The 25282-nt window shown below is 41.9% G+C and overlaps 1 long non-coding RNA gene and 1 pseudogene across 2 annotated transcripts; one reads left to right on the forward strand and one right to left on the reverse strand.

The window, feature by feature from the left end:
• Positions 1-361: 361 nt before the first annotated feature.
• Positions 362-8075, reverse strand: LOC120584062 (uncharacterized). Of its 2 annotated transcripts, none has more exons than XR_005647943.1 (3): positions 8063-8075; positions 1723-1815; positions 362-576 (listed from the first exon to the last, which is right to left on the reverse strand). It is a non-coding gene; the product is annotated as an uncharacterized LOC120584062 (long non-coding RNA). The 2 variants fall into 2 exon arrangements; XR_005647942.1 differs by lacking the exon at positions 8063-8075 and adding an exon at positions 3048-3122.
• A 14060-nt stretch (positions 8076-22135) lies between these two features.
• LOC120584064 (polypeptide N-acetylgalactosaminyltransferase 1-like) lies at positions 22136-24630 on the forward strand (annotated as a pseudogene).
• The last annotated feature ends 652 nt before the right edge of the window (positions 24631-25282 follow it).

A 25282-nucleotide genomic window follows, 5' to 3' on the forward strand; every position in this document is an offset into this window, starting at 1 on the left:
CTGATGGCAGCATACTTTGTTCACAGCATCATCGTCACAGGTGAGGACCGCACTGTGCTTTTTTCTTCAGGTCGGCTCCGACATCTCTAGGGATAGGCATTTTTCCACTCCTATACCCTTAGGGAACCATGCCCCTATATGCGGTCTGTTGCCAAGAGAAACCAAAATCTGTAATGCAGGCCTACCTACACATATAGAAGGATGGAACAGAATTAAGAGCCTAGAAATAAACCCATCTCTCTAAGGTCATTGGATGTTTGACATGGGTGGAAAACATGGACTTGGGTACAGGAGAGTCCTTTGAACAGAGGGTGCTAGCAAAATGACTACCATCTGTAGGGGAATGAGATTCGACCCTGAACTCATACCACATAAAGGTGAACTTGAAATTTATTCGAGCCTTAAAATTCAAACCTCTAGAAGACAGCACGTGGATGAATCTTCAAGCCCTTGTATTTAGCAAAGAGTTCTTCGATCTGGCATCAAACAATAATCGATGAAAAAGATAAATGAGATTGCCTCGAGATTCATCCTTTTTGGCATTAAAAGAATCTATCCAGGAAGTGACAAGACAACCTACAGAAAGGGAAGAATTTCACGTTATAGATCTAATGGAAGTGTCATTCAACAAAGAACTCTTACAACTCTTAGACAAAAAGACAAACTAAACTTCTAAAATGTACCAGAATAGACCCTTCTCTAGAAAAGAGAAAATTTTCAATAGGCCCAAGAAAGGATGTTAGGTATCATGAGTCATGATGGAAATGCAAATGAAAACTACAACGCCATACTCCCCCTTCACACAACCCAGATTTGCTATAATCCAGAAAGCCCATCATGACGAATGTCATTTATGGAGACAAAATTAAAGCCCTTAAACCACGTCAAAATGTAAAACACGGTGGCCTGTGTGCACAAGTTTTCAACTCCAACCACTCAAAATGTTCTTTTCTGGTTCAATGAATTCACTCCTTGATATATATCTCCCGACATAGAAAACAGGCATTTAATGCTTTAAAAGTGAATCTCTTCAGCATCATTGTTCAAAGAAGCAAGTATGTATAAACGATTCAGAGGTCCATCTTAATTTGTAGTACAAACGAATAAAGTGATTCTGAATTGTTACAGCGGAATTCTTTAGAATGGTACTTAGAACCAGATTTAATTTCTTGAACGTATTACCTCTTGGCACATATCTTTTTGTGGTGGCAAAAGACACATTTACAAATAGAACCAAATATACTTGCTTCCTTTCAGATAAATTGAATAAATCTATGTCCCATACTTTGTGCTTCATTACTTTATCTTATTTGGATATCTTGAGATTTTCAGTGAGTATGTATCACTTTACTAACCAAGCAAAAATTTCAAGTTTCGAATTATTAAAAACACAGGAAAAATTATCTATATATGTATATCTATATAAATACCTATATATAGATAGATATAGGCACATAGATATACACACAATGTCAATGCAATAACTGTTAATGTTTTACCTATAAACCATTTATTTGTACCTAGATTTGTTAGAACTGAGATTTCAAAGTGCATTAATACGTGCCCTACTTTCTTGACACAATTATAACAGAAAACATAACTTTATTTCTGTGAATCCAGTAAATACATTTCATGATAACAAGTCCATTTAATCAAATCAAGTCTTAAGACAATCAAATATTAAAAACCAGCAATAACATCCAAAGAAACAAAATGTCTTACCTGTTTAGAAGTTAATCCAAGTCAAAGGATCCACTGGCCGTCGAAGGTAGGATTTTAGATTCTGATAGTGACTCAAACAGGTGAGCCTCCTCCCTGCTCAACGGAGGAAAGGAAACAACTCCACAAAACAGTGCAAAGAAGGCAGCCCTCAAGGATTCAAAGGATTGCTCCCAGAAACAAAGATTACAGACCTTCCTGACACAGGCTGTCAGGATGGCGGAGTGCACAGGGTGTCTCAGATCCCCTCCGACCACAAACCAGCTCTTTCATGGCTCTGAGTGAGCTTTACCATAATAGCACTTATACAGCATTGAAAGGTAATGAAAGGTGGAGTTGAGAATGGTCCCTTGGGCTGAGGCCCCTCATGGCACCTTCCCCTGAGAGCTGCCAAGGCCAGCCACCAGGTGCACCAGGATCAGTGCACCTTGCAGATGGTTGACACCAAACCAAAATCCTATAACATGGACAAGACAGAAAGAAATCACATCTGGTATAAAGAGAACAACCCACATCGTCTCCACAGACAGCAATGTATAGAGGATCATTTCACTCCTGAACCCCGGAGGCCACCTGGAATAGCAGTTTCATAGGGAACTATGATTCTGTTCTATCCCTACAGTACCTCCTTATGGCAAAGAACACACAAAAAAACAGATGTAGGGGAGGAAAGGATCATTTCTGGAAGGAAAAGCTCAATCGAGACAACCCTAGAGCTCCAAAAAGGAAGCAAATAATTTTAACTGCCCATCTAAGGTACGATAGATTCACACCACTTATACCTTCTAGCAAACACTGCAGACAAGGAATGGAAACTTTTAAGTCGTGTTAGTCAACCCTAAAAACACTGATACGGGGAATGGAAGGAGGACCGAGATCGGTTACCAGGCTCATGTTAGCAGTTTCGGTGTCTACTACTAATATGATTATAGCCAAAGCTTTTTTATCTTTCCTTCACCATTTTTAAGGAGCCAGGCTAGAAAACTGTAGTCTGTATTTTTTAATGTGGCCCTTTCCATGTTTTTTGTTTGTTTAGCTCGGTCTGCTCAGGCAGTTGTGGCCTGTGTTTACATTTCTCATCTCCTAAGGCATCTCCTTTTTTATGAAAATGACACAAAAGCCACAGTCACAGAAAACAATGACCACCCATGAAAAGAAAGTTTCAACAAAGGAAGCCGAGAGTGGCTAATTCCAAGTAGCTGGCTTCGCAAATATTTTTTTTACAACCGTCTTAACATCTTAGTAAAAAAGACTGGCAACTCTTCTAAATTCACCCAAACCATGCAGAAATATACTAAAAAGGCTGATGGGATAGATACACTGCTTACCTCTGCCAACACACCTGTGGTCTCTCTCAGCTACAGTAGTTTTCAGGAGATAGCAGTATTCCAGCCGTTAATTCTCCTGGTGCCTAAGCAGATGGCAGCTTTCTAGCTCTTAAATCCAATAGAAATGCTCCGTCGAGCCCAAGCATCTTTAAAAACCAAGGGAGGGAGGAGGGATGAAAACAGGCAGGATCTAAACTCTCCAAATTTCTTTATTCACAAATACTGTCTCCATCAATCGGAATCTCTATGAAAGTTGTTGTTAGACCTGGGGAAATGCGGGCTAGAATTAAGATAGAAGCGGTTCCCCATTACCTGTACACCGATGGACCCAAATATCTTCAGTTGCTATATAATATAAACCAAAAAATACATAAACCAATTTTAGTGCTTCTAGGCACGCTTACTATCTTACATCACAAATAACAAAACCCGAAGTTTTCCACACCAAAATAATCCTCTCCTAGTTCCTCTGATCAACCTTCTATCCACACCCTACACCATTCCTTGCACACAGGCAGCTTCTCATAAACCTTTCCCTCCCATGGCAGTTCCACCACACACCACCTGGGGGAGCCAAAGGGACACCGACCCCCTCACCACAATGGAACCACCAAAAAAGCCTCCTGAAACTTCTCTATTGTGCTTAATAAAAATGCAGAGCAAAGTCTGCCTGCAGAAAGAATACGTGGTTCATGCTGGGTCGCAAGAACGGGGAGAGTCATGCCAGGTCACATGTGTCCATGCTCGGTCACATGAATGTGACTCAAAGGTAGGCGATGAAAAGCATGGAGGGATCGCGTTGGATTTAGCCCAGGAACTGACCACATCCCTCGAGCCTGAGTTCACAGACTGGCAAATTGTCCCAGGACCAGCACTCCCAGAACTCTTGTCCCGTTGATCCTAAAACCTCACCTCATGCTTGACCCCACCCTCTACCCGGCTGCACCCGAACTCCTCCTGAGACCAAACGGCCAGTCAAACCTGCAGAAAACCCATCAGTATCTAAGCACAACGAGCTAGCTTCACAAATGTTGTTTTACTGCCAATCGAATTTTACAGGAGACGATGAACTCACATCACTTCTAACTTAGACCTAACGATGCAGACCGCGACTAGGATTTTTATTATACACTCACGTGGGATTTACATAAGCATGAAAATGAGAAGAGCTCAACAGGTAAATTGTAGTGAGGTAACACAGAAAGCAATGGTACAGAGTAGGAGGGAGGTCAAAGCTGGTTACTGGGCTCCTACTTGCAGCCTTTCTGTCTATTGCTGAGAACTTTTATTTTTCGCAACTTTTAAGGAGGCGGAAGAAAGGAGAACAGGAATACACAGTGGAGACCTGTATTTTTAAAAGTGGCCCTTTTCAAACAGGCAGGAAACTTTCAATAAATAGTGTGAGTTCACTAAGTCCAAGTTCTCACTTTTACTAATGGTTCACACCCATCTAAATGTATTAGACGAATATCCCTGACAGCACTTCACATTCTCGAAAACCCTGCAGAAATAGACTACAAAGGAAAACAGGATGAACAAGGGAGGGTACTGCTTACTTCTGCCTACACTCCTCCATCATTTCTGCTACAGCTGTGTACAGGAGCTAACAGTATCCCAAACATAAATTTTCCTGGTGCCATAACGAGATGGCATCTTTCTTTCTCAAATTTACTTAACTGAACTTTCAAGCAGAAATCTTTTATCGACAGAGGAGGGAGGAAGGGCGTCGAAAGGGGCAGGATCTAAGAAAGAGCGGGGATTCTCCAAATCTCTCTGTTCAGACAGAACTACTCCACCAATTAGCATATCTGTGGAAGATGTTAGATTGTAGCCTCTTCCTGTCTACAGATAAGGTGATAACGCTAAGGTATTTTAGTACTTCTTCCCAATTTTTAAGGACACAAAAAGAGGATTAGGGACATACAAATGAGACCTTGTGTTTTAAAAACTGGCACTTTCAAATTTTTTCCCTTACTTTGGCTCAAAATGCCTCAGGCGGTAGTAGCTTGTATTTTCATTTCTGATAGACTCAGCAGGAAGACCCTGGAAAATGCTGAGACTTTCCTTGTAATTATGATAGGGCTTTGAAAAATCGTCCTCCATTTTTGTCAGATTTCTGATGTTTTTACATCTTTTGAAATCTGTTCCAACGTTCTGATACAGGGATAAGGCCGGAAAACTACATAAATTAGTGACTACATAAATTAGTGACTATTAAACCAGACTGTTTTCAGACCCTGGAAGGTACTGCTACCTTTGGAAACTGCCTCATCATCCCAATGGCCATACAAGGAGAAATCTACAGAACAAAGGAAGATTCAACAAAGAGAATACTACAAAGTGTTTGTCCATACTGTTAATGTTTACAGTTACCATAAGAGGAAAACGGGAAAACAAAATTTAAGATATACCCTACACAATGTAAACCCAACAATCTACTCCATTCTTGACTTGCCTTGCCCAGACTAAGAGATCAAAACTGATTCTCCAAATGCTCTATTAACGATAATTTTTAAAAGTTACGCCTGGTTAGGAAACTTGTTTTTTCCCTTCCACCTTTTTACCCTGATGTTGATATTACCATCAATTATAATACCCAAAAAGGTAAAGAAGTAATTCAAAAGCTTAAGAATAATTCATTTTGCTTCTATCCATTTATTCTTATTTCTACCAGTATTAATGAAAAAATTGCTATCGTGAGTTTCCAAAAATATTTTCAAAATTAAAAGGTTTTTCAATACAAACAATGCATCATCAACCCAATAACATTAGCAATGACATAAAGCAATAGGGCTTTTTACAGCTTAGCCAAGGAAGCCCAAGCTTCCTATCCCCACAGTATTTCCTTTTCACAGCAGAAAAGACAAACGCACAGGAAAACATGACCGGCTCTGCGAGGGAAGTTTCAGTAAAGAAAACTGGGAGTCACTAAGTGCAAGTAGTTTGGCTTCAAAATAGTTTTTGTGCCCATCTACACATATTAGAGAGAAAAACTCTGCTGCCTCTTCTGATTTATCCCAAACCCTGCAGATATCGACCGAAAAGGCTGACAGAGTAAACAAATATACATACTGCTTACCTCTTCCGCCACATGTCCAACACCTCTCAGCCAAAGCAGTTTCCAGGAGTTAGTAGTATCCCGGCCATTAATTCTGGAGTCAAAAAAAAAAAAAACAACTTTCTAGTTTTCCCAAATTCAACAAAATATACCTTCAAGCCCAACCATCTTTTATCAACAGGGGAGGAGGGGCATGGAAAAAGGCAAGATCTGAAAATGAGCCCGCCAAATCTCCAAATCTCTTTGTTCTGGAAGATGTCTCCACTATTTAGCATATCTACTGAAGGAGCACTTAGCCTGGGAGACAGGCAAACTAGAATTAGGGTAGAAGCAATTCCCCATTAGATATAGACACAAACATCTTTAGTTTCTGTATATTATGAAGCAAATTATAGATAAACAAGTCTTAAGTACTAGTCACCCTGCCTATCTTATACCTCAAGTAAACAATAACATGACCAAGTTTTCCACATCAAACCATTCCTCTCCTGGGTCCTATGAAGTTCAATACCCCACCCAACACCCCACAGCAATGTTGCAGGCAAAGCCTCTCTGCCCCACTTCTCTCACTGCAGTCCCACCGCCCACCACCTGGGGTCTGCAAAGGTACACTGACTACCTTCCTGCAAAGGTGCTTCCGAAAGCCTTGAGAAAACTCCAGTGTGCTTATTGAAAAGGCAGAGCAAAGTCTGCCTGCAGAAGGAATACTTGGGTTCATGCTGGGTCGTAAGAATGTGACTCAACACTCATGCCTGGCCACATGTGTCCATGCTCGGTCACATAGATGTGACGCGCAGTTATGGTGGAGTGTACCTAAGATTTAGCCCAGGATGCAGACCAGAGCACTGACGCCTGAGTTCACAATGATTGGCAAATCACACCGAGACCCACCCTCCCGGGTCCTACCCAGCACTCTTGTCCCCGAGGCCCCAAAACCTCACCTTATGGCTGACCCCAGCCTCTTACCCTGCTGTACCTCAACACCTTCTAGAAGCAAACAGCCAGTCAAATCCATAGAAAACCCTTCAGTATCTAATCACAAGCTGGCTTCACGCATACTTTAAACTGCCACTCTAAACTTACAAGAGACAATGACCTCACGCCACTTCTAATTTTCACCTAAGACTGCAGACCGTGACTAAGAATTTTATTATATGTCCACCTGGGATTTACATAAGCATGAAAATGAGAAGAGCTCAGCAGGTAAATTTTATTGAGGCAACCCAGAAAGCAATGGTAGAAAGTGGGAGGCAGGTCAAAGCTGTTTACTGGGCTCCTACTATTGGGGCGCGCGATCAATTCTAAGACCTACGGAACCCATTGAGATGCATTGTAAGCCTTTATTAGCCAGCCGGCGACTGACTCTCTACCATGTAGGGTCAGAGGAGATAAGCCCGGAACTTACAGAGGAAGCAGCTTATAAAGCTTAAGACCATATCCTGCTGGTCTGCTGAACAAGCTAGCGAGCGGATTACAGAAAGCAGATGTTGGCTATAACCGTCTTACACAAAGATAAATGTTTCCGGGGAAACTCTTAGATCAAACAGGGCCAAGCAGGCGGTTTCGTTATCTGCATCCTGGTGGCTGTCAGTGCTTTCCTGGGGGCTGGCGCCTGAAGATATCACTTCCCTGTGACTGATATATTGGAAAGTTTTTCACTCCTATACTTCTTGGTGCCTGTCTATTGCTAAGGTGATTATGCTAAGATCTTTTAGTTATTTTTCACAGCTTTTGAGACAGGGAAAAGAGGAACGGGGATAGAAAATGAGGACCTGTGTTTTTACAATGGGCCTTCATCAAAATGGCAGGAAACTAAGTCCAAGCACTCTTTTCACTAATATTTTTCGTGCCCACCTAAATGTATTAGAGGAAAAAGACTGGCAGCACTTCGACATTCTCCAAAACCCAGCATATACAGAACACAAAGGCCGACAGGACAGACAAAGATACTTTTTACCTCTGCCAACACTCCAACATCATCGCTCTGCTACAGCTGTTTCCAGGAGCTAGCAGCATCCCAACCGTGAACTCCCCTGCTGCCATAACAAGATGGCAGCTTTCTAGTTTTCTCAATTCACTTAACGGAATCTTAAAAATCCTATCTTACAAATCCACTTAACAGAAAATCTCAGCGCGGGCATCTTTTACCACAAAGAAATGGGGAAGGGGCGAGGAAAGGGGCAAGATCTACTAAAGAGCTGGAATCTCCAAATCTCTCTCTTCAGCCAAAACTTCTCCACCAATTATCATCTCTATAGAAGCTGTTAGCTTGGAGCTCCTTCCAGTCTACTTATAAGGTGATTACGCAAATTTTTTTTTAGTACTTCTTCCACATTTTTAAGAGGGACAGGGAAAGACAATTAGGGATAGACAAAGGAGACTTGCCATTTTTAAAAGTGACCCTCTCAATTACTTTTCCTTAGTTTGACTCAAACTGCCTCAGGCAGTACTGGCCTGTGCTTGCATTTCTAACAGACTCAGCAGGAAGCCCCTGGAAGATGCTGACACTGTCCTTGTAGTTCTGATCTGACTTTACAAAATCAGCTTCCATTTTTGTCAGATTTCTGATCACCTTTTACATCCTTTAAAATCTCTTCCAACATCTAATAACGGATAAGGCAGGAGAACTAGACAAATTGGTAAATATTAAACAAGGCTGTTTCCAAAATCCGCAAGGTACTGCTACCTTTAGGGAACCTGGCAGATCACCCCTAAGACCAGACAAGGAGAAACCTACAGAACAAAAGAAATTTCCTGCAGAGATTACTAACAACTCTTGGTCCATACTGTTAATGTTTACTCTTACCGTAAGAGGAAACCAGGAAAACAAAAAATTTAAGATGCACCCTACACAATGTAACCCCAACGATTTATTCCATTTTTTACTTACTCAGCCCAGAACAAGTATATTTTGAAGTATTAATTCAAAAGCTTAATACTTCATTTTGCTTCTATCCATTCATTTTTAAAATGTGGTATTTCTACCAAGATTAATGAAGCAATTGCGATCATGAGTTTCCATAAATATTTTCCAAATTAAAAGATTTTCTAATAAAGAATAACTTTAGCAAAGACAAAAACAATTAAGGCTTTTTACAGCTTAGCTAAAGAAGCCAAGGCTTCCTATCCCCATGGTATTTCCTTCTTATAACAGCACGAAAGACGAAAGCACAGAAAACCATAACCACTGCGAGGAAAGTTTCAATATAGAAAACTGGTAGTCACCTAGTGCAAATAGCTTGCCTCCACAATAGTTTTCATGCACATCTAAATGTATTGGAGGGGAAAAAGTCAGCCAGCTCTTCTAAATTCTCCCAGACCGTGCAGAAATCGAGCAAAAAGGCTGACAGGGTAAACCAATATACTGCTTACCTCTGCCGACACACGTCCCAGATATCTCAGCTACAGTAGTTTCCAGGAGATAATATCCCAGCAATTAATTTTCCTGGCACCGAAACAAAATGGCGACTTTCTAGTTTTCTCACGTTCAACTGCAGTACACCTTCAAGCCTAAGCATCTTTTATCAGCGAGGGAGGAGGGGCATGGAAAAAGGCAGGATCTGAAAAAGAGCCCGCCAAATCTCCAAATCTCTTTGTTCTGGAAGACTTTCCACTATTTAGCATATCTATTGCAGGAGCACTTAGCCTGGGAGACAGGCAAACTGGAATTACGGTAGAAGCAATTCCCCATTACATGTAGACAAAAGAACAGGAACATCTTTAGTTTCTCTATAATGTGAAGCAAAAAAATAGATTGACTAATCTTTAGTGCTAGTCACCCTCACTATCTTATCCCTCAAGTTAAAAATCACATAACCAAAACTTTTCCACACAAAGCCATTGCTCTTCTGGGTGCTGTGAAGTTCAACCCTCTACCCAACACCCCACAGCAATGCTTGCACGCAAACCTTCTCCTGGCCATTGCCTCCCATGGAAGTCCCACCACCCACCACCTGGGGGTTGCAAAGGGACACTGACTACCTCCCCACAATGGCGCTTCCAAAAGTCTGGAAAACCTTCTCCAATGTGTTTAATGAAAAAAAGCAAAGTCTGCCTGCAGAAGCCACACCTGGGTTTGAGACAAGACATCACTTTTAAAATTCTTAATCTTTTAGCAGGAAATGAAGTAGGACATCTCTTGCAGAGTTCATCTTTTTAGTAAACCTAGTTAGGATTTCTTCCCTTCTTTCTCTGGAAAAAAAAGGCCCTCTCCCTCAAATCCTGGTAACTGCCCTGGCGACTCAGATCCTCTGACTATTGATAAGGATCATCAGACCATTGTTAAGAAGAAATGATGTTAAGCCAGGCAGGGCCCTTAAGAGTCTGATAGGGGAGGGGACTTTAAGCCAAAAGTCTTTCTTTTTGCTCTTTAAGAATTGTATTAACTGAGCCTGTCTGTTTCCCTTTACTCACTTAATAGGCAAATCAATAATAGAAATTAATAGATGTATGATTTAAATAATAAGTTTGTATCTTGTTTTCCTTGTCTAGGGAATGAGGTGGCACTTCAGCAAGAAAACCAAGACCCCACCCTGACTGAGGCAGAAAGGAAAAGAGCTCCATGAAATCCCTGTAGTCAGGGACTATGGCCATTCTAAACAGGAAGCAGATACAGAAGAAGAGACCTCCCCTTCCTCAACATCCTGTGCTGGCTGGAAAATTACTGCTTGGCTATCGCCCACAGAAACACAGGCTATTGCCCATGGGAACACAGGCTATCACCCATGGGAACATAACATTCTAACAATAAGCTTTCTGCTTCTGTACCCCCGCTTGCACACCTGACCTGTGGGTTGGCAGGTAGTGAATAGGAGAAAAATAGACCTTTGTGTTTAACACAGAATGAGGAATGGGATTTAGGGTTAAAAACCCTGTACCTCTAACACTTCGGGGCTGCTTAATTTGGGGTCTGCGTACCCCTGGCAGACCCAGCTGTCTGAATAAAGAGCCTGTTTCCTATAACTCACTGATTTCTGGTGGTCTGTGTGTCTTTTGGGGACTGGCGGCTACAACAATCCATACTAATAAGGCGGTTCCTGGCTCTTAGAAAAGAGGTAGGAAGGACAGTGAGGGGGTTTCGGGTCTGCCTGCAAAGACAAGGAGGTCATCCTATCCTAGATGGGGTCCACCCTAATCCGCCCACAATTAAGCAAGCCAGAAGGCGCTTTTTTTTTTTTCACTCACACAAAGAAACCAGTAGGCAGAGAATTAGGTACCAGTTTAAGCCACTGACTGGCACATGGGCAATGAAGATCCCAACGTCCTTCACTCATCTGGGTCTCATTAGACCATCATTATAATATGCTGCCTATGCCTGCAAGTTCATTCATATTATAACAGACTGAATGCTGGGAACAAACATGTTCAGAAGGCAAAATGATGACTCACTGGGTGCTGTCAATCTTCCTTGTCAATCAAGGAAGCCCAGTCTAAGTAACCAAACACAGCAAAAAGGGATAAAAAGCCTGAAGTCTTGGCTACCGGGCCTTTTGAGCCACGCTTCTCTTGCTCAGGCCCGCTTCCACGTCTGGAAGTGGACTTTCCTTCCTAAGAAAACTTTTCCGATGTATTTCGGTGTCTTACTCAATTCTTTGTTCGAGACATCAGGAACCTGGACAATGTGCCGGGAGAGGACCCCATTCTCCAGTAACAAAACACAAAAGAAGGAAAAAAATATCATCTCTGGACGATCAGTTAAAAAGAGAGAGAGACAGACAGACAGACAGACAGACAGACAGACAGATCTTGAGACTTTAAGTCCAAGACGTTAGCTTCACAAATATTTTTTGACAACAATCTGAATGTATGAACAGACTGGCAGCACTTCTAAATTCTCCCAAACCCTGCAGAGATGGATCAAAGACTGACAGGGAAAATAAAAATACTGCTTACGTCTGCCAACAGACGTTCGTGATCTCTCGGCTGCAGCAGTTTACAGGAGCTAGTGGGATCCCAACCGTTAGCCAACCTGGTGACAGAAGAAAAGTGCTCACTAGATTTCTCAAATTCAACTTCACTTGTCGTTCGAGTTTAAACATCTTTTATCGAGGGTAGGGAAAGAGGTGGAATCCAGATAAGAGCGGGAAATATTCAAATCTCAGTGTTTGCTCCACCCAGAAATAGGCACCAATTTTACAGCAATTAGCATGCCTATGATGGCTGTCAGCAAGGGGGAAAGGCAAGGGGAAATTAGGATAGAGGCAACTCCTCCATAATATGGGCAAGACTCAGAATACCTTAGTTCTTCTAGAATACGAAACAAGAAATAGATAAACCTATGTTTACTCCTTACCTATCTTACACCAAACATGAAAATAAGAAAAGGAAGAACTTTCCATATCGAGCCGTATCTCTGCTGGGTCCTTTGAAAGGCGACCCTTCTCCCCAAACCCCTACTCAGTCCTAATGAAGAAGGGCCCGGTTGGGACCCTGCAGTAGAGGACACACAGCATCCCAGGCTTCACTTTTCCGTGCACTGTAGCTTAACAATAGACTGTCCCCCCTGGCTTCAGGTCGCTCCTCCCATGTTTGCCAGTGCCCCTTATGCCCTCACATATTGGCCTTGTACTGGAATGGAGAAACCGCCTCCAAGTCTCCACTCTCTCATTCCCCAGGCACCCCGTCTGCCCCTAACACACATGCTAGAACTGAGTTAGAGAAATTGCCTCCAGGTCTCTACTGGCACCTATGCAAGTGGGAGGGAAAAAAGGTTCTATGGAAATTAACTTCACAAGGTAATCAGATCACAGATCCCTACCTGGACGGGCCCTAGTCGATAGTCACAATGCCACACCAACCCTTTCTTTAGTAAAACCTTTAAGAAAGTCCTGACCATTGGTGTTCTCCAACTACGTAAACAGAGCTTTCAAATAACAGTAAAACCCTTTGAAGGGGTTATTCACCCTCGAAGAACACACAATCTGGTGAGCTATTCTGTATCCATCCCGCTTTGCTTTTCACCACATACGTGTAATCTTTCTTATGTGCTTTCCATAATCATAACTGCCTAAAAGGAGTAGCAAAATCGATTCCCTACAGGATCTGAGATCTTGCTCTGTGGCACATGTCATCGGTTTTGCTCAAATAAATTCTCATATATGTTCTCTACAGGTTTAGAAAGTTTTTACATCCACGCCAGTTACCCACATGGATGAAGACGATGGAGACTTTCACCTCCAGGTCCCTCCTCACGGGTCCCCCAAGGACCTGTTGAGCCCTTCACACATGGGGCTAAACGAAGATGGAGATCTCACCAACTTTCTACTATCTCATTTTCTGGGCACCCTCTTTAATCCTAAAATGCTGGCTGCATCTGGGATGGAGGAGAAATCCACTCCGGGTCTGTCCTTACCCATATGCTGATGTAACTACCCTTCAAGCTGCCTGGAGCAAAAACTGAGACATCTCTCTTATGAGGGGGTATCCCCTAGCTCCCAACCTCAGGAGCCCCTGTGCCCCTCATATAACACATGACATGTAAACATTGAGAAAAAAAAATTGCCTAATAAGAAGGGTTCCTGGTGCTTACCTGGGCTCAAATTTTAAAAAAGAGCCTAGCAGCCATTTCTACCAAGAGGTACTTCATGTAAACCACACTTCAGGGAGAAGCTTTCACTGACCTGCCTGTCTCCAGGACTGAAGCTGAAATTGTCTTGCGAGAGCGGAACAAAGCATCTGATGACATCGGAGCTCGTAGAGCAGAGCTCTCACTTTAGAGGGAACAGGCCCCAGAGTCACCTCACTTTAGGCCCTCCTTACAGCCATGCTTTCCCACAGCCATGATGCTTCATGACTGACCTGAAGCTCTACTGAGCCACTCCAGAGCCTTGCTGTTCTCACAGCTGTGCTGTATCACGATTCAGCTATTTATACTCAATAAAGTATCTACCCCCTTCACTGCACCGTGTTGTTGACTAACGGGAACCAATGACCATTAGCTGAAAAATACCAGATTCTGGCTGGAGCCAGAATTGGGACCCCAGATACAGATACTGGAAACTGGACACCCAAGTGGACCCCACATTCAAAGACAGACCCCATACCACAAGACCTAGACCCTGCAGCAGACCACATAACCTGGATCCAAAGCTATGTCCCAATCAAAACCCAGGTACAATGCCCAGGATGCAGGACACCAGATGCCAGAGGCTTGACACTGGACCATAGACCCAGGATCCCAGATTACAGACACAAGACTCTGGAGCCAGAGCTGGACCAGGACACCACAGCCAGACCCACCGGACCACGAGTCTCCAACACAGATGCACAGCTGGACTATGGACTAAACCTCAGAACCTGGAGATGGTCCCCAGAGCCATAACCAGGAGTTTAGAGGCAGACTCCCCCAGGATCAGACCTGGACACAGGACCCCGGTTGCCAGCTGCCAGATTCTGGAGGTGAACTTTGGACCTGAGACACTGTAAAGAGACCCTGGACCCATAACTGCACCCCAGAGCCAAACCGATCGCAGTCCAGGGACCCCAGACCCAAAACTCCAACTCTGATTCTAACCTCTAACACCCTATCTCAGACCCTAGACCTTTAACCCCCTGAACCCCTAAATGTCTAACATACTTCAACATAAAACATTACTGTACAGAATGTTGTGAGCTTAAATCAAGCACCAACTCCTGTGACTCTCCTTTCTCTTTGTTTCGATCTTATCTGATTTGGAAGCCTGTGATTTTTAAGTGGTTTTAAATAATCTAATCTAATTGGAATCTTCCTCGTCATTGGCATTGTAATTTGAAGTTTCTGATTCCATAGGGGCTGCGGCCGTCTCATAGGACCCCAGCCGTAACTGCCGTTTAGCCCACATTTTATGTTTTGGAGCTTCCGACCTAACAGGGACTAAGCAGGTATTTTAGGACATAAAATTTCAGACTGTCATTAAGAATTGGAGATGTGCTGACATGATAAGAATCCTTACCTTCCGCTGGCCTGTGTCATATGCCCGAGCATCGCTTCATCTGCAGCGGCATCACAGGAAAGTGAGATGTCCCAGCGATGAGTTTATCTTGCTCACGGTGCCAACTGCAGAGGAGAAATACATTTTCCTTCACCCTCAAGGCTCTCCTGTCTGGTCAAAAAATCAAATAGATGTGAGAAAGATGACCGCAAGAAAATAATGCGATTTAATACATTCATATGTATGAGAACCCCACCCACGTGAGAGTCAGAGACTCCACATGCAAGAGAGATAGAGGAGTACAATGACAACTTGGGTATATCAGACATCTTGAGCTAAGGATATGGTAAGGTGCCTGGGGGGTTTCAAAGGGTCATTGCAGGATGATAAGAACAGACATTTAGTACACATTACTTTGCCCAGCCCTATAGGAGGGTCAGATGGAGATGATGGCTGAGGATCTCCTATTATATGGGCAAGGCCCTCCGTTCAATTAGTTCTGGATAGTTAAAGGATGGGGCAGTAGTTTCTCTTCAGCCAGAAGATGAACTTTCCCTTAGCTGGAAACAATCCGAACATCTCTGGGTCTCTGGGTGACCTGTTCTGAACTCCCACGCCTTCATTTTAAAATGACTGCCACAAGAAGGATTAGATTATCTAAAAGGAGAGTTGGAGCCAAACTACTTCTGGCAGGTGAAATAAATTAAGTTTACCTGTGAACATAGCTAATGTTTCCTCTTAGTTTTTGTGAAAAGGCATTTACGATTTGTATTTGTCCTTGGCGAGGGAGCCTTGGAGCCACAGAAGCAGTTTGTGCTTTCAAAAACAGTCTAGACCTTCATTTTCTTCTTTAGTATATTATTATAAAACGATATTAAGTTATTCACTTAACCGAAGTGACAAAGCAAAACTTTGGTTCTTAGGATTGAGGAAATTATCTCTTAAGTCATCGAGCACTTGATTAAGACGAAAAACTATTTTAAGAAAGCAGTCTTTGATTTCTAGGCAGAAAACTTTTCATAATATCCTATCTGGAGCAGAAGGATGCGGGAAAACTTTGTCCTTCTAAAGAAAGAATAACTCAACTCTGCTTCTACAAAAGTTTTCTTTTGATATTTAAATTTTTCCTTGGTGAAATGTATTCCAATCTCATTCAACTTAACTGTCCATAACATTTCCTCTCCCAAGATGTCACCTCACAAACCCCCTACAATACTTCTTTTCACAGATTTTTTTTTACAGTTTTCCTCGTTCCCATTCTGCAAGAACCAGCCTTACATTAGGACAAAGTTAATCTCCTTTCCCTCTAAAGGTTTAAGGAAGAGCGCGAAACCTCCAAATCTCTTTGTTCCCACAGGACTCAACTCGATTAGCATATCTAGGGGAGGAGCTGTTAGCCTGGGGGAAAGGCAGGCTAGAATTAAGGTAGAAGCAATTCCCATTGCATTTAGACCAATACACTCTAATATCTTTAATTCCTCTGTACTATGAAGTACAAAAAATAGACACACTTACATTCAGTACTCTTTATCCTCACTACCTGACACCACGAAATTAAAATAAACAAAGAAGAATTTTCCGCACCGAGCTGGTTCCTCTCCCGAGTCCTCTAAAGACTGACACCCCGTATCGTCACCCCTCAGCACTCCTGGGACATAAAGCTTCTCCTCACCTTTTCTCGCCGTGTCTGTCCAGGGAGCAGCTCCGAGGGTCTGCAGAAGTACAGGAACTGCCTCAGCACAGTGGAGCCGCCAGAAGCCTCCAGAAGCTTTGTGGGATTCCTGAAAAGGTGAAGCCGTGTCTGCGTGCACGAGAAGCCACCTGCTCTACGTGGGTTTACGCTGGGTCAAGCAGAAATGTGAGGGTTCCGTGAAGGTCTCTTGATCTGAATGACCCACCATAAATGCACACAGCTGGAAGACCAGACACTAGTGCAGGCTGGCCCTGCACTAAATGAGTCGGCACTGATTGGCAGATCCACCCAGGACCCGTCCCTTTGTTGTGACCGAAATAACCAGGCCCAACTCGAGTGCTCTAGTCCAAGAGACAGTTTATTAGCCGGCGGCTGTCCTTGCAAAGGAGCAGCCCCGAGACGCAGGGGCACAAAGATTTTAAGCCCTCGATCCCATCCCCCACATCCTTAATCTTTACACAAAAGACTATATCTCCTCCATTCATTAACTGATAACTAAGAGGTGGGTAAGCAAGCAGGGGTACAGAAGCAGAATGCGTCATTGTTAAAATATTTTGTACCTATAGGCAGTGATCCGGCCAGTAAATCCCTTTAGTTAATAAATTTTTAGCAGATAACTAACTAGAAGTGAGACATGGCCGTTAGCACGTACCATGTCTTATCCTTAACCTATTGTTTCTAAAGGTGAGGTCACTACACCTTGGCTCCTCCCCATTGTCTCTCAGTACCTCAATGCACCCCAGGCCCTCACCTCACACTGGCGGACTGATCCAAACCACTGCCTGGTTTAGCCTAAGCGCTTTTGATCGGACATTTGAAGGTGTGCTGTGCATTTCCCTGCAGGTCCACCTCATCCTTTCTCCTCATTGACCTCTGCTTCCACCCACACGACCCTGGAGCTCAACCCCATTTTTTCTCCTCTGTAGTCATCACTATAAATCACAACAAAAACCCAAACCATAATGCTAAACTAACGTAGGGAAGTGACAAGAGAATTAAAATGTTAAATCGAGCTACATTCAGAGACTACATTCAGAGACTCATCAGCTCTGTGGTCAGGCCATGAAGGTACCTGCAGAGCAAAGGAGGATTTCTGCTGGAATTGCTAACAACCCATTTTCCACACCTGTAAAGGGGAAACAGGAAAAACAGAGCCTTTAAGTGTCTGCCCTACACAAAATAAAATCATTCATTCCCTGTGTCTAAAGCCATAGAAAACCTGTGGATGGATGGCTGGGAACGGCCCGCAGGCTTTTCACGCTACATACTCTTAACCTTTCTCACTGTTTGTCCATAGTGAAGGAAATGGATAAACAAAGTCTTTAAACTCTAACTCACGGGAACAAAAGAATGAAATATAAACTGGACTTACCCACAATACACAGGGCTTTTTCCTTGTCTTGGCTTTTTGTCTTTGCTATTTCTAGTCTTTGCTTTTCCCCTTTTTACAATAAACTATCCTTTTGACTCTCACTACGGCGGGCATGTTGAATTCTTTCCACACTTTCCACCAAAGAACCTACTCTTCTCTCGGGGGAGGGGTTGGTCTCCTCCCCACTCAGGGAAATTGGCCCTGTCCTGCCTCAAACTATAACCATAACGCATTACCCATAAATGATAACCGTAAACCATAGCCAACATAAATATAACCAGAAACCCTAAACATAATCCATAATCTATCACCACAAACTGTAAATTACATATAGCCATAAACAGTTATGTGTAGTTACCGTAAACCATGACCAAACTATAACCCATAACCTGAACCCCTAACTCAGCCCCAAACTCCATCCCAACCCCAACCCTTATCTTAGCCCTCTAAACCATTAACATTTTAGATATAGAACTTCCTACGGAATCAAAAAAAAAAAAGAAGGCATTAGAGCAAGTGAACGATTTTGGCAGAGTTACGGGACTAAATATCAATAAACCACAATCTGTTTTACTCATATGTGAGCAAGGAATAATCTTGAGAAGAATTTAAGTAAATAATCACATTTTAAATAATGTCGATGTTTTGAAATGTTTTGAAATGAATTTAATCAAACTGCAGGATTCGTACACTGAAAATTGAAGCCTTCTCATGGTGATGGAAAGAGTTAACACTGTTTAGATAGCAATAGTACATAGCTGATGCACTGATTCGATATGATTCCTATGAAAATTCACAGGAAAATGTACAGGCTGATCCACTTATATAAAATTTCAAGGGACCCCAAAGAGCTGCAACACTCTTCAAAAAGAAAATCAAAGTTAGAGGCTCATACTTCCCAATTTTAATTCTTAATAGAAAGCGACAGTGATTAAAACATTGTGACACTGGCATAGAGAGATACAGATAGATCAATGAAACTGAATGGAAAACCCAGAAATAAACCCACTCATCAACAGTCAATTGATTTTTGATAAGGACAGACATTAAAATGGCTAAAAAAGGGTCTCTTCAAAAATGGAGCCAGGAGAGTGGTCATCCACATGAAGAGAAATGAAATGGGATCCTAACCTCATGTTACATGCAAAAATTAATTCAAAATAAATAAACGGCTTAAATGGACGAGGTAAAATTATAAACTCTCAAAGAAAACAGAGATAAATTTTCATGAACACAAATTTACCAATGGTTTCTTAGAACAGACACCAAACACAAACGGCTAAAGAAGAAATAGATAAATTCAATTTCCTCAAAATAAAAACCTTATGTGCATCAAAAGGAGCTACCCAGAAAGTGAAAAGATAGGCTACAGAATGGAAGGAACTAGTTGCACATTATATCTCTCATAAGAGCCTGTTATCCAGCATAAAGAACTTTTAAAACTCATCGACAAAAAGACAAACAGGCAGATTTTTAAATGGACAATTAATTACATCCTTCTCCAGAGAAGACATACGATTTGACCAACAGGCAGACGAAAAGATGTTAAACATCATCAGTCGTGATAGAAATGCCAGTTAAAACTACAATGTGATACTCCTTCACTCACACTGGAATGGCTGTAATTGAGAACACCAAAGATAACAAACATTGGCAATGATATAGAAAAATTTGAACCCTTAGACGTTGCTCCTGCAGGTGTAAAACTATGAATGACCATCACTTAATTTAAATAACAAAACCTTAAAAGTTTCAGCTCACCAAAAACACCTAGAAAAACTTTTTAATGTACATATACAAATAATTATTACTAAATAGTTTAGCTAAAAACCTTTATTAGTATCTATTTTATTTATTAGTTAAAACTATGAGATTGCAAAGCCAATTATTATCTGGATTTTTCTTGATACTTTGTATATCAAGCTATTTTCTTTATACACTTTGTAACACAGCTAACATAAGCTTATTTTTGTAGACACAGCTAAAACATATATAGTTTATGTTAATAACTTTCAAAACCATGTCTATGTAATCCAACCAAATGTAAGCCAGCTTTAACATCCAATATTGTCTCTGATTATATGATCCTGAAATGCATCTGTGTTTGTTTCTATTTTCTTTCTTAATTTATATCAGCATTTAATTCCTTTAAGCCGATCAAATATTACAAAATATTACAAAAGTAATAGCAGTCGGAGACATAAAACATCCTACCACACGTTATATAGACAAACGCAAAAGTTTCACAAATAGAGATCAAAACATAAACAGAATTACTAATGATTGCAGAAAACACCCTGATGTCTTTCCAGTGAAATGTCTGCTTGTCATGAGAGTTCTATAAAACATTTTCCAACTGAGAGTTTTTCCAAGTCAGAGAATCCACAGTCTGACCATTAATGGTAGGATTTTAATAGCGACTCAAAGCAATGAGACTTTTTACAGCTTAACTAAAGAAATCAAAGGCTTTCTATTTTTATGGCATTTCCTTCTTATGTCAAACGACAAAAAAAAAAAGACATCGAAAAAAATTGACTATCTCTAGAAGAAAAATTTCAATAAACAAAACGAGAAGTTGCTACGTCCAAGTGAGGGGCTGAACAGGTAGTACAGGGACATTGCCTCCCCCTCCAGGATACGGCTCTGGAAATTTTTCCTTTCTTCAGATCTCCCCATTTTAGCCCCAGCAGATGTAATAAGCCAAAACCGGTCTTTTCCAGCCTAGATGTCCTCTTTGGCCAAAGCAAAACTTTTGGCTAATTATAACATCATTATAATTTCATCCACATTGCAAATACTGCAGCTCCCATTGTGCACCTGACACTAACACAGTTCCGGAAACATCATATGAGAAAGAAAAGGCAGAAAACCAGGTTCCCCACCTACTGGGAGGAGACAACAAGGCCAAGTCAGCACCACAATTTTCCAAGGTCTCCCTCCAGGGAGAACAAAAAGTTCATAACCAACCATCTTGGCGGGACTTTGCCCCTCTCTCTCTCTCCCCACCCCTTCCTCCCTCTTCCTCCCTCAAGTTAAGCCTACACTCCACCTCCTCCAGTGAGCACTTTAACATTAAAAAACTCGTGCTTTCCTGCTTGCTGTTCATCTTGCCTTTGGATTCTTTCTTGTGGAATTAAGCAAGAATCTGGTCATTGGACCCACAAGAACTCCAGCTGTTCATCTTACCCTGCAATTCTTTCTCGCAGAATAAGACGAGAACCTTTCCAGGGACACAGGTTATAGCTTCACAAATATTTTTTCATGACAGTCTAAGTGTAGATGAGAGGAAAAGGACTCGCAGCGATTCTAAATTCTACCAAAGCCCACAGAAATAGATAAAGAAGGCTGACAGGGTAAACAAAAATAACGTTTATTTCTCCCAGTGGAAGACCATGATCTCTCAGCTACAGAAGTTTCCAGGAGCTAGCGGTAACCCAACCATTAATTTTCCTGCCACCAAAACAAGATTGAAGTTTTGTAGTTTTCTGAAATCCATCTTCAGGGTGCGGAAAGAGGCAGAATCTGGGACCTAAAGAAGACTATGAAATCATCAAACGCCTTCATTCAGGCAGAACTACTCCAGACAATTCGCATATCTGTGGAAGGAGCTGTTAGCCTGGGGAAGGTGCAGGCTGGAATTAAGGCAGAAGGAATTCCCTCTGTTGCATGTAGACCAATAGACCAAATATCTTTAGTTCCTCTATAACAGGAAGCAAAAAGCAGATACTCGCATGTTCAGTGCTCCTCACTCTCACTGTGCTACACCGCAGACTTAAAAAAAAGAATTTTCCTCCCCGAGCCATGTCCTCTGCTGTGTCATCTGAAGACAGACAGCACCTCTCCCCACACTTGGCACTCACTCCTGTCCAGATTTGGGACATTTGGATTTGGGACGGTTCTCCTCACTTTCTTTTCACCTGGTCCGTGGTGCAGCTCCCAGGGGCTGCTGAGATACGAGGACCACCTCACACAGTGGCGCCACTGGAAGCCTCAAGAAGCTTCTTCCGGCTTTCTGAAAAGGAAGAGCATACACAATGTGGGCTCACACTAGATCACATGAGCGTGATATGGAGGTGGGGGTCACATGATGGTCCACACAGGATGGAGACTACGCCCAGAGCGTGCAGAGGACCAGGTCTGGAGCAAGGCCAACCCATCTCTACACTGACTGGTGAATCGCCCCAGGACCAACCCCTTTGGCTCCTCCTCACGGGCTCTCAACACCACCCTCCAATACCCGTACCTTGCACCTTTTGAGGCCAAGCTGCCGATAGCTAATGGTGAGAAGGCGCGGATTAGATCCTCGTTGTGTGGGCTGCATGCCTGGGAGGAATACTCCGGCACAAGGGCGACCAGTCTGTCCCCAATCCTCCCCCAGCCGAGAAGCCAATGGGATGGAGTTTGTTCAGCCGCAGGTATTAGACACATCCTTCCTGACCCGGCTTTGGCAAACAGGGTTTTTCAAGCGTAAGCTTTTATCGTAGAACACTTAGCAGAATTGCGTACATAGGTTAACCCGAATTACTTCATAATTTTTTGATAACTAAATCAGTCTTTTAAACATAATTGATATAAAAGTATAAGAATGTTAAAGATGCTTATAAGTCATTTTCGGAATGTCTATAGTTGATCCTGTGCCAAATCATGCTCTTTTAATTAAGCCTGCTGCATTTGAAAATCTGAGCGACTGGGAGAAATGTGAATTTATTTATCATGGCATTTTGTTTTCTCTTATGCTTAATTATAGGGTCCCCTTGACTTAACAACACCTAATTCAAAAATCATTAGTGGGGAACCACAGGCAGTGCCTGAAGAGGTGTCATGGTGACCACTGCCGGAGAGTAGAGCCCACGCTGCAATGTCAGGAATACCACACAATCACAGGGGCCTGTCCTGAGAAGCATCTGCCGTCATCATCATCACCACTGCCACCGCCACTGCCGCATGCATACTAGAGTGATGTAGGACACTTGGATTGGGGACATGAATTTATTTGAAAAACCACTTTGGGTTTATAAATATGATTTCTGATGAAACTAGATTGGAAAATTTTTCATCATCTATGTATACATATTCTTTAATTTTTCATTTGACCTAAAATGCAGTGAGAAAATTTGCATGTTGCAAGGTGGTCCTAGCCATCCTCTTGATTGGGGTAGTCTTGGGTATGTGCCTGTTGCTTTACTTTAGTGAACGCAACAAATGTGACGGGAAAAAAAGAGACAGCTTCCTGCTGGGGCCTGTCAAAGTGCCTCATGAAGGCCTTGGAGAAATGGGGAAACAGGTCATCATACGTAAAGAGGATCAAGAAAAGTTAAAAGAGATGTTTAAAATTAATCAGTTCAATTATATAGCCAGTGAGATAATTGCGCTCAACAAATCTTTACCAGATGTTAGATTAGAAGGGTGTAAAACAAGGGTGTATCCAGAAATCTTGTGGATGGTACTTTGCCACATGAGGCTTAGAGCACACTTCTGTGAACTGTCCATAGTGTCATTAATCACTCGCCAAGACACATGCTAAAAGAAATTGTTCTAGTAGATGATGCCAGTGAAAGAGACTTTATGAAAAGGCCCTAGGGAGTTACATGAAAAAATTAAAAGTAACAGTTCATGTCATTTTAATGGAATAATGTTCAAAATTGATCAGAGCTAGAATAAAAGAAGCTGCTGTACTTTTATATAATAATATTTAATGTAACGTCTACTTTTAAAATGTTTTTTAAAAAACGTTTTAATTTTAAAAATAAATGAGTTAAATAAAAGAAATTGCTGCATCTAAAGGCCAAGTGATCACCCTCGTAGACCCTCACTGTGAGTGCACGGGGGGATGACAGGAGGCTTTCTTAGCCAGGATCAAACATGACAGGAAAACAGTGGTATGTCCTATCATTCATGTGATCAGAGATGGTACTTATGAGTGTATGGCAGATTCTGATATGACCTATGGTAGATTCACTTGGAAGCTCAATTTTTGCTGATATCCTGTTCCCTGAAGAAAAATGGGCAGAAGGAACGTTGATCGGACTCTTCCTGTCAGTATATCTACAATAGAAGGAGACCTTTTTTCAGGAGATAGAGATCACTTTCAAGAAATTGGAACATAAGATGTTAGAATGAATATTCGAGGAAGAGAAAAAAATAGAAAATTCATTTAAGATTCAGCAGTGTGGAGGAATAAAGGAGATTGTTACCTGCTTACACGCCGGACATGGGTTTAAAAAAGCTACATCTTGTGTGTTTCCCAGAGGCACAGGACAGATTATCGATAATAATGATGGATGAGTCATAGAAATGTGGATGGGTGAATTTCAGAATTTCTTCTATATCATGTCTCGGGGTGTACGAAAGTAGCTTATGGAGATAGAGCATCAAGACTTGGCCTAAGACACGAACTGCAATGCAAACCTTAATGGTTTGGTCACGATGCTCAAATGCCACCACCTAAAGGCAACCGACCTTGCAACATATAAACAGTAATCAGTGCCTGGATGAAGCCACAAAAGAGGATAGCCAGGTGCCCAGCATTAGAGGCTGTGATGGAAGCTGGTCCCAGCAGTGGCCTTTTCAAAATGTTATTCCTCCAGAAATATTCTGAGAAAATATTTCATATTTTTTATGAAAACATAAAAAAAAAAGGACTGACTGAGCTAACTCTGCATACCTTTCTGCCACATTCTTAAGTACTGAATATAGCAAAAATGCTTCCCTCCTGCAGGATGTAAGGTTTCTCAGCCATTAAAAATTAAATTCCACTTGCTTCTGAGCTGTGATCCAGCCTTCCTCTCCAAGGTCATGGAATGACAATGGAGCAAGACTGTGCATACAGATGTTTACAAGATCGGAAGAGTCCTTCATCATTGTAAAGAATATTCAGATGATGAAACAATCAACGAAATGTGCTTTCTAGAAAGCTGCACCTCTTTTGGCTCGCTATAACTTCAGTAATTTCGGCTGAACATGCTACTGTAATGAAGATATTTCCAAGATTTTCTCCTGACTAGTAGCCAGTATATGAAATATAGATATAAAGATATATTAAAAGAACTGGAACCAGATTCAGAATCATGAAAACATTTTTACAAAGAATTCTTTAAAACGATATTAAATAGGGTTAAAAGGAAATTAGAACTATGAGAAGTACAATTGGTTGTGGGACAGTATCAAATTTCCAAAAAGATTTTATATTTCGGTGGAGAAAAA

Source organism: Pteropus medius, unplaced genomic scaffold, assembly GCF_902729225.1.
Source record: "Pteropus medius unplaced genomic scaffold, Ma_sr-lr_union100, whole genome shotgun sequence".
NCBI classification, from domain to species: domain Eukaryota; kingdom Metazoa; phylum Chordata; class Mammalia; order Chiroptera; family Pteropodidae; genus Pteropus; species Pteropus medius.